General features: G+C 52.3%; 1 long non-coding RNA gene across 1 annotated transcript in view; it reads left to right on the top strand.

Moving 5' to 3' along the window:
* The first annotated feature begins 5,938 nt into the window (after positions 1-5,938).
* LOC114017645 (uncharacterized) overlaps positions 5,939-9,932 on the top strand; it is a 36,409-nt gene continuing 32,415 nt past the window's right edge. The window contains exon 1 of the long non-coding RNA XR_003562807.2: positions 5,939-6,500. This is a non-coding gene — a long non-coding RNA (uncharacterized LOC114017645). The remainder of the gene's footprint in view (positions 6,501-9,932) is intronic.

Raw genomic sequence — 9,932 nt, 5'->3', positions numbered from 1 at the left:
GCCCTGCAGGCAGCCAAAGCAGAGCAATCCCAGTGGCTCAGCCTGGCAGCAGCTCTGCCCCTGTGAGACCTGCCGGCATCTCGCCCACCTCGGGCATCGATCTGCTCCTGGCCCAGATGGGTTAATTAATGAGACATTAAAGAGGCGGAATGACACTTCCCACCACTCACTTACGGTGCTAATTTCCAAACCACTCCGCCATAGACAAAGAGAAAGTGCGGTTAGTGCAGAGTAATTTGCGCTGTGCTCCTGGCGAATGAATTTAGGGGAGCAAATATAGTTATGCAGAATTTAAATTAAAGTTGACACTAATGTAAATACAGCAATGCAACTGCATGTTTAAGAAATATGATGAGGCTACGGTTTTAATCAGGTCCCTTTAACTCAGGTGGCATTTTAAATCCTTGCCATTTAAATTGGATAAAATCCATAAGCTGGGAGAAGGAGCGTCAGAGGGAAAGTCGGTGGGCTCGGCTGCGGAGCATGGCCCAGCTCTGCCCCAGCTCTTTCCCAAGGGTTGCCCTGGGCGCAGGAGGGGTACCTGGGCTCAAGAGACAGTCCTGCAGCTCTTGGAGGGAAGATCCACTGACCTCCTCACCCGGAGAGGGATGGGGAGAGCATCCCCATGACCTGCTGGAGACTTTCCAACCTGGCTAAAGCCCAGCTCCAAAACTCAGCAGCTCTCCGACCCTCCTATATCCATTGCATTGACATTTCATGGGAGCACAGGCACTCCCCACCCGCATCCATGTAATCTCAAATATGACATAAACCCAGCAATCCAATCCCAGAGCATCTTTATTTGTTGCCCCATGGTGCAGCCGAAATTTTTTTGGGGGAAGGGGTGTCTGTCAAAGTCTGCAAAATTTCCCTGCTGCTTTTGAAGGCTCTGTTTCCAGCCTAAATCATAGACCTGGGGCTTTGGGGGGTTGGGAAAAAAAAATACTAAAAAAGCAAAGCAAAGAGGAAAGAATGAGCCTGCCTCACCTACTTCAAAGCGGGGTGATCCTGGGTGGGAGCATGGGTGCTACTCAATAACAATAGGCATTAACTGCAACAGGGCCCAAGCCACTTAACAGGAGCTCTGTAACCTGGCAAGACCCAGAGTCATTTCTGTTACAGTTACCAGAACAATATATTTGGCAATTGAATTCTTCTGTCTTTTTTTTTTTTTTTTTTTTCTTTTCCAAAGTGAATATAATGCCCCTGGCAGGAGCACGCTACCAGCACGGCTCTGCCACAGGTTTCTCTGCCACAAGATCAGGTCCCTTGGCGCGAGGCACCACCTCTGCCACTGCCTGTACAGTGCCAGGGCTCGCTCGCCTGGACCCCGGGCAGCTGCTGGGACCCGGCCCCCACAGACCCTCACCCAGCGCTGGGGATGGGCTTTGCCACGGCAGGGTGGAGCGGCGCTGGGGCACGCCGCTTCTTTCCCTGGGTCACCTTGCTCCTGGAGGGCTTGTCCCTGGGGCTGCTGCAGCACCTGCAAATGCGATGGGTGGGAACTGGTGGGAGAAGCACACTGTGATGAAGACGATGTACCGAGAGAGCATTGAGCGTCCTTGGCATCCAGCTGTCCCGTGCATCCTGCTCCAGATGGTGCTGGGACAGGGCTAGAGCGAGCACATCTCGCTTCGCCTCCACCCATTTTCCCCAGGAAGCGCGCCTGGGGTGAAAGGTAGAGAAGATGGGTGTGAAAAGACCCTTGTCAGATATTTCCTCTTTTTTTTGTTGTTGCAGTTGTGCTGGTGTTAACCAAGCCACAGATGCTTCACGCAGCGATGGTACGAGATGAGCTGGCCAGCCCAGAGCAGTGGCCTTGATGTGTGTCCATACACCTGCACGGAGCTCGGTTAAGCTTCATTCTCCTATTCCCTACTATAAATTGAAGCCTGTAGCTGTGAAGGGGAAGCAGCCTCTGCTGCAGCTGAGCTGGGTCAGAGCTCCTCATCACCTGGCCCCTTGCACCCAGGGGCCACAGGTACCGGCTGTTCCAGAGGAGCCAAATAAATCCCCCTGACAAAATGCAAGCAAAGTTAAGTTTATGTCCATATTGAGGGACCTTTGCTCCAGTACCAAGATAATAGTAGTAGCAATAATAACAATAACAATACAATGATGACGTTGATGATAATAATGATGAAATAACAACCACAACAATAGCAATAATTATAATATCAACTGACAACTTTTTGGGGGAAATAATTTTTTTCTTGATATTTTTGGACAGACTACATTTCATTACTGGGGTGCCTGAGCTGGAGGCACTGCTGGGCTCGTGTACCGTTTAGGCACCCAGGATCTGGCCCGGGGGGCAGGGGGGTGCAGAAGGGATAGCTGGGGGAGTCTGAATGGGTCACGCATCTCCCCTGTGCATTACCGTGCGATGCAGGAAATTCCCAGCACTGCGCATGACTGGACTCGTGTTATCCCAGGTAGGTCCTGCCTGGCAGGGATGCCTCCCACAAGACATCTCTGGCTTCTGGCCCTGTCCCAGCCTTCCGAATTCTGCCTGCCTGCTTGCCTGCTGCCTCAGGCAGAACTCACTGGCCTGGCCCTGCAAAGAATTTCATATTCCTGTAGCTGTCCTAATCCCCCGGTGTGACTCAGGATTGTTAAAATGCCTAAGAGAGTAATAAAAAGTGTTATAATGTCATTAATTTCGCCCCCTAGATATCCCGGCTGCCCTGCTACAGAAAAAAAGAGATATTGCAAACGTCCAATCTGGTGAAAAACACCGAGAAGGATTCAAAGGAGGGGGAAAACTCCTCCAGAAAGTGAGGGGAAAAACCTGGGGAGCATCTCAGGCGGTGGGTGATGCACTCCTGCTCTCTGGGGGAGGCAGGGGGGTGCCAGGTAGGGGGATTTTACCCTGCGACCATCCCCCAGCCTCTTGCCTGCACACAGATGCCTATGTCCACAACTCCCCCCCAAGGACTTAATGAGCTTCCAGACAGCTATTGTCTTGACAAATCTGATTGAAACCAGCCAAGGAGTTCAAGGGTTAGGAGGGGAGGGATGCACAGACAGGGCGACACCAGAAACCCTGTCTGGGTGGAAATCGAAATAAATGGGGCTCTTACATAGGTGCGAGCTGCAGAGACCTTTGGAGCAATGATAATTGATGCTGAAGAGCACCCGAGTGGCCCTGACACACTGTTCTTTAGTGTTTAATTTCTGGTGGGTGACGTGGGGAAGCAAGAAGCAGAGAAGCTGATGAAGAAGCAGAGAAGTTGATGTGATCTGCCCTGATTTTGCTGTCCAAGCCCTCCCTGGGTACAGCCAGCGAGCGCTTTCGCTTGCAGGACTGACGGGGAAGTAAGAAAGTGGTTGTACAGTGATTTTAGTTTGCAAAGCCAGTTTTGGTCCCACCTTTTTTTCCAGCTTTTAGGGAGAATTGCTTCCATGGTCTGGATGGGCCCCAGGGTCAAAGGTGCAGTAGCTGCCCTGGGAGGATGAACAGCCCTTATCAAGAGGCTGGGGCAAAGTCCAAATTGCTCAACACGTTTTGGGCACTCCTTGGACTTTGCCAAATGCATTTGGAAGGGGGAAGGTGAAGCAGAGGGCATCACTGCTACCCCCAAATTGCTTCTGCTGTGAAAACTAGGGAGCCCCTGGGCCAGCAAAGCCTGCTCTGCTCCTCTCTGGCCAGCCACACTGGGTGGGTTGATTTTTTTTTTTTTACATCTTGAGACCGTCAGGAATGTTTTCCATGCACGAGCGTAGTGCATTCAAAATCCCGAACCCACCTTCATCTCAGCAAGACCAACAAAGATAAGAAATAGCGTCTAAGTTGGCTGAAATTAGCAACTGCATCTGCCACACAATGCCCCGGCTGCCATTAGCTGTGACCGGGGAATGGCACTAGCAAAGTATGCTGGCAATGTTTAACAAACCATCCGTCTTTTACCTGGTCCTACTCAACAGAAACCTTTGTTTGAACCACGGGCCTATTCAGTCATGCTGCTGTCTGCTTATCGGAAAGATTAATTTCCTAGGTATCACTATATTAATTTTAAAACCAGCCTTTATTATTCCCAGTCCTCCAGTGGGGTGGCGGGAGGGTGAGGAAGCATTTCTGCTGCTGCTGGTGACGCTGGGCTCCATGCTTGCCCGTACCAGCGTGACTCATCCCCGTTGTCTGCACCCATGCTAAAAACCCAACGCAGAGCGGTAAATCCCGACTCCCTCCAACTCCACAGATGCCCACGTTCTCATCGGCCTTTTTTTGTGGGGGGAGGCTGCACGGCCTGTGTCACCTCCCGCATCACCCCAGCACGACGGCTCATGGCCAGGATCCCATGGCGGAAGCATCCCAGTACAGCCCCCGTGGGTGTTCAAAGAGTGAGGGGGCATGATACCAGCCCTACCATGTGGAGGGGTGCGGGCAGCGAGCCGGGCGAAGGCAGCTGTCGGGAAGGCGGTCACGGCGGGGGGCTGAGCCCCGAATTCCTGGCAGAGTGCTGTGCACACACGTCTTATCTTGCCTGGCCGTGTTTGCGCAGCAAGGAGCCAGCCACCCTGGCGGGGAGGGAGGACGGCCAGCACCCACAGGAGTCCCCCAGCTCTGGTCCCTTCCATCCCTGTGTGCCAAGGCAGGTCTCTAAGCTATTTTGTGTGCTGCTTCAGGCTTTTTAACAAGATGCTGGTGTCCTGGGGCTAACCACCCTTGACGGACCTGCTCTCTGTGACTTGCCTCATCTTAGCTATTGTTCAGGATGGTCATTCATACTGCCGGTCACATCCATACCCTGTGGCACTGAGATCCACCCAAGCACCCGGTGAAAAAACCCCAAAAGATCATCCTGTCTATTTCAAAACCGGTACTTGTTTTATTTGCTCTGCTCATTTCTCATGACAGGGGAGTGGTAGGTCACAAGCATCACCTAGAGATGCCCCAGCACTCCCACACCACCTCTGCATCCTCTTGAGCCTGTGAAACATCCCCTTGGAAAGGGGTCTGCCATGAAAATGTTTGTGCTGCATGTAAAGATGACCGATGCCTGCCTGCAAGTGAGCCAAGCCCTTTCTTCCTAGACCCAGTGGCGTGAAGGAGAGGGGATGCAGCGGGTCTGGATGCCCTTGCAGGTGGGTGAGAATAAGCCCAGGGTGCTGCAGGATGGTGGGGGCAGCTGTGACTGCGTGACCTTCCATTACTGAAGCCCCCTGATTTCGGCAATGTCAGATACATCCCCTCCAAGTGCAGAAAGGAGCTTAAAAAGCTTTATTTGAGCAAAACCTGGGCATTCCTGCAGCACATTTGTGCTGCTCGTCCTCTCCTCTCTCTTGGCTATAATGAGCGTCATGGGAAATGTCCAGCTCCTTATTAATAATAGAAGATAGGAAAGCAAACACGCCTGGCCCACTGACCCAGGCAGATGTACCTGCTGTACCTCATCTGAGCACGTGGCTCCTTCTGGCCTGCTTTGCCATGGGGGCAAAGATGCTTTTCTTCCCCAGTAATTGAGCTGGAGGGTGCCTGGGACTTACCTGCACACACGATGAGTTGCAGCAGCCACTGCCCGGCCACCCCTGCCCTCTTGAAGCAGCCCCTGTAATTGCATATTTACCCATCGGAGGCTCTCATTATCTCATTATCATGAGAGGTTAACCGAGTAGCTCTGGGTCACCGAGAAGGTCACTAACAATGCTAGGAAGGGTTCAGATTCATTCATTGGCTCGGCATCCTTTTGGTGCTGAGGGACTGATCCTCAGGATGCTGTGGACACGTCCCTGCCCGAGCTTGGCAGGACAGCCCCTCTCTCTTGCGTGCCCCTGCCTTGCTCTGGCAGGTTGGATGCAGCCTGCTGTGCATGGGCGAGCAGGGGGGCAGGGGAACATCCTCCCATCCCTTCTCTTTGCGCCCCAAACTTGCAGGAAAGAGCCATGCAAACAGCGGGAAGACGGCACCCGAGCCCCCAGCTTCATGAACCAGGCTTTTCGTTCCTGCAGTCAAAACCAAAGCAGCTAACAGGGGGTGACAGGGCTTTTCCATGCGGCACGCCATCGACAGGCAGCGCTGCCCGGTCTGCCCACAGCCTGCTCCCCGGGTGTTTGCATTGCTTCAGCTATTATCCGCCCTCGCGAGGAAATGCAGGGACTAATAAATAGCCCGTCAGCACCGAGCGCGAGACTTGAGCTTGGGAAGAGCACCTAGAAAGACAAGGATTTCCACCCTGCAGCAGGAGAAGCGGCCCCTTCCCCTTCCCCTGCCTAAGCTAACTCTTCTGCTATGTCAAATAACAGGCAGGCGGAAACCCTGCCTACACTGGCAAGGGACAGAGGCTTCCCTGTTTGGATTCGAGATGGGGATTTCTGTAGCTGAAAGTACCTTTGTTATTTTTCCAGGAAAGCTTCCTTTTTGGCTGGCTTCACCTCTGCATAGGATGCACACGGCAAATTGACTGCAGCGATGAAGAAGGAAAAATATTTAAACAAGCAATTATGAATGAGCTTTGGTTGCTAACTCGGAGACCAGTTTCCTACGTCTGTGTTAAAATGTAAGTGATTTACCCTAGAAGTCCAATCGCAGCCTCAGGAGTTCATTAAGAACGCCTCTTAGATTAGAGCTTTGTGGCCAGAGAGGACCATAATTAGTCTGCTGTGCTCATTAATCACTTCTGCTACTAGAAAGCTGTGCTCTGCTTCCAGTGTGGGTATGCCTGGGAGCAGGTCCTGCCGACTGGTTCCCATTTATCTTCTCCCCACCAGATTAAAGAGCTTTTTAGCACCCCGGATTTTCTCCCTGGGGGACTCATCCTACACCACAGTTCAGTCATTCCTCAATGTTTCTGAGCAGCTTGATGGCCAGCCCTGGTCCCTGCCTGCAACGCACATCGGCTTCTCATTCCAGCCTTGCGTTAACCTCATGGCTGTGCCCTGCAGCTCTGCATCTGCAGCTGGAAGGCATAGCCAGCTCCAAGCTAAGGCTCACAGAGAGCAGTGAGACTTTCTCCCCTAGCTCTCTGGAAGCTTTAACTGGGAGCAGAGCACGCTGCATCACCTCCACAACCCAGCAAAGCAAGAGCTGCAAATCAAACGCCACTGCCAGCTTTGGGCAGGAGGATGTGGAGAGCGACAGGCTGGCTGGGCAGAGCTCCAGAGGCCCCTTCCCACCTCCACAGTGCTGGAATTTTGGAGAAGGGAGTGCAAACACTGGTGCAGCCCTCCTCTTGGCCAGTCCCGGAGAGCCCCACCCTACAAAGAGGGACCAGGAGTCCTCACCCACCTGGGATGCAGCAGCAGTAGCTGGTGCCTTCGTGGTGGCTCCAAGGTGGGGAGATGTTCCTGTGAGTAGCAGCAAGTGCCGGGTTCTGGTTTTGCCCTCTGGGGCAGGGGTCTCTACCCTGCCTGGTGTGGTCTGGTGCCTGGGTGCTTCCTATGGCCTGAATTTGTTTTCAAAAAGTTTACATTGCTGTTTTTAAAAGTTAAAAGGAAAGGAGTAAAGAAGCACAAGTCATTAAGGGGACTGATCCTGACCTCGTGTGACGCGCAGGTTGGGGGCGCAGGAGCTGTGGCTCTGAGCGTGTTAAACCTCACGGCTGTTGCCCACAGCACTGGGCTGTGACGTGAGCGCGCAGGCATTTCGCAGGGACAGGAGTGCCCTCTGAGGTCTGCCCTCATGGCTGTGTGCAGGAGTGGTTTCCTTGCCTCCGAGGGATGTGAGCTGGCTCTTAAGCTACGCAGGAGTATTTTAAGTTGCATTCTTTGGTTTAGCTGTTCTGTTAGACCTTTGTTGCAAAAAAAGCTGTACCTACTTGGATGTTTCAAAAGGCAAAGTGGAGATCAAAGCTTTCGGTGGCCTTGGCGCTGCAATATTTACCCAGTCTTGAGGGAATCTGGCTGCGGGCTGGGGTGCTGGCTCTGAATTTGAGACATGTTCCCGTGTGCATGACACAAACTGTGGCACACGGGCTCTCACGCCAGGGGTACTTCAGAATGAAGTATGTCTATTGATGCTATAGGTACCTGTGTTTAGAAAGGGACTGGTTATGTTTACAGGGACTATTGCATGCAAAATCTCCCCTGTCCCTCAGCTTTTGGGGTCTCTAGGTGTGAGGATGAGTGTTTGGGGAAAAATATTACTGCACGTATCCTGTCCTTCTCAGCTTCTCTAGATATCTATTTACTACTGAAAGGCCAGGTGTGGACCATCTGCTCCTCTGGCCTGACCAGACCAGGTGATGCTTATGTTCTTAGGTACATTTTTCCCTCACCTAAGCCCACAAGTGCCCCCCTGAGCTCAGTGCTACAGGCAACACCTGCATCACCTGCAGAATTGATGGTGCAGGTGCCTCATCACATGCACTGCTTCACCCCATGAGGCACTAGAGACCTAAGCCAGTACTGGGGTTCTCTCTGAATATTGGTGACCTTGGCAACTTCTCCAGACACAGCTCAGTCCATAGGAAGCCTGTGGTACCAAGGCTTCCAGGCTCCTTCAATGTCCTTGGGAACTTTATCTCTGTGAGTCACCGTTCGCTGGCCTTTACAAATCTATGGCATTTAAAGGAGTTTCCTCCTTGATATGGGAAAAAAACCCAAACCCAAGTGGCATGAGGAGCTGGTGACCTGGCCCCACATTCCTCTGGTGGCTTTGGGGTGTGCCAAGTCCACAAGGAACATGGTGGCAGGGCTCCTTGGGCCAAAAAACTGCTTGGGTAGAAACTTCTGAGCTGCCTTGCACCTCCTGGGTGCAGCTCCTGTGTCCCCTCTTGCCAGGAGGATGGTTTGCAAGCCCTGGTTGCCCCTTCAACAGTTCAGCTACAGGCATCCCAGGGTGAGAAGCACATAAATCCATGGAGCAAAAGGAGGAACCCACTGTATTTTTTCCAACGCACCCCATCCAGCCTCCATAGGCAGCCCTCTGAGACCAAGAGGGATGCAGGTTGCATGTCTCAGCAGCAGGGGACCAAAAAGCTATAAAGAATCATTTAATTGCTTGTTAGATTTGGCATTTCATGTGCTTCCTAGCTGCAGGGGTCCTAGAGGAAAACCTCACTTGCATGAAGTCCTTAAAGGTACTTGAGTGTCTGAACCTGGAAATAACTGTGGAGCGAAAAGGGGCTGTGGCTGAGCAAGGGCTTTTTCTGCCTGCCCATGTTTAAATGCAATATGAAATGCCCCCTTGCATGCTGCTGCAGTTAATAGGAAGCATTTGTTCCTTCAGTGGCCATCGCACGGGTGGCTGTCAGCTACAGAATCAGTAAGGCACTGGGAGTGAAAGCTTTCCAGCTGGGAGCATGGCTGGGGAGGGGGCGCTGTCAACTGGATTTCCATATCTGGGTGGTGTGAATGGAGGGACAAAGCACTGAGAAGACCCTTGGCACCATCCTCCCTCCATCACTGCGTGGTTTTGGCAGGCTCCGCTGTCGGGGCAGATGAGCAAAGCGTACTGTCAGGGTTTGACGGAGTCAAGGGAAAAGTTCGAGCACCTTGAAGTTTGACTGTGATTCTCATTTAAGTTGGCACAAATCACCTTCCTCCAGCAGCTTTATGGGGGCTGGGGGACCCGCATGTCCTTTGCATGGCAGAATGGGCGTTTCCATTCAAAACGGGCACAAACAAATGTATTTTACTTGCTAAGTCGGAGAAAGAAGAACTGGCCACTGGTGCCTTTATTGCTGTGCCCAGGAAGGGAGACTGTTCGCTCTCCTCTAAACCACATCTGTAAGAGGTCAGGTCCTAAACCCCACGCCCTCCTTCCCCCAACACCTGGAAGAATCTGGCCCTTGGCAAACAATTTGGAAAAATAAATGCAGTGCAGAAAATAGTCAAGGCCCTTGGTGACACTGGGGCGGGGGGAGGAGAGGAGCGAGGCAGTCTGCATTCCTCCCCATCCATACATTATTTGCGGGGGATTATTTGCTCAACCCCAAAGCGCACGCACACACACAAATTGACAGCTGCTAAGAAATACAAAGCGCTGTATT

The sequence above is a fragment of the Falco cherrug genome, chromosome 13 (genome assembly GCF_023634085.1).
Source record: "Falco cherrug isolate bFalChe1 chromosome 13, bFalChe1.pri, whole genome shotgun sequence".
Lineage (NCBI taxonomy): Eukaryota > Metazoa > Chordata > Aves > Falconiformes > Falconidae > Falco > Falco cherrug.
The sequence above is the reverse complement of the archived record's forward strand: the minus strand, read 5'-3'. Positions and strand labels throughout refer to the sequence as shown.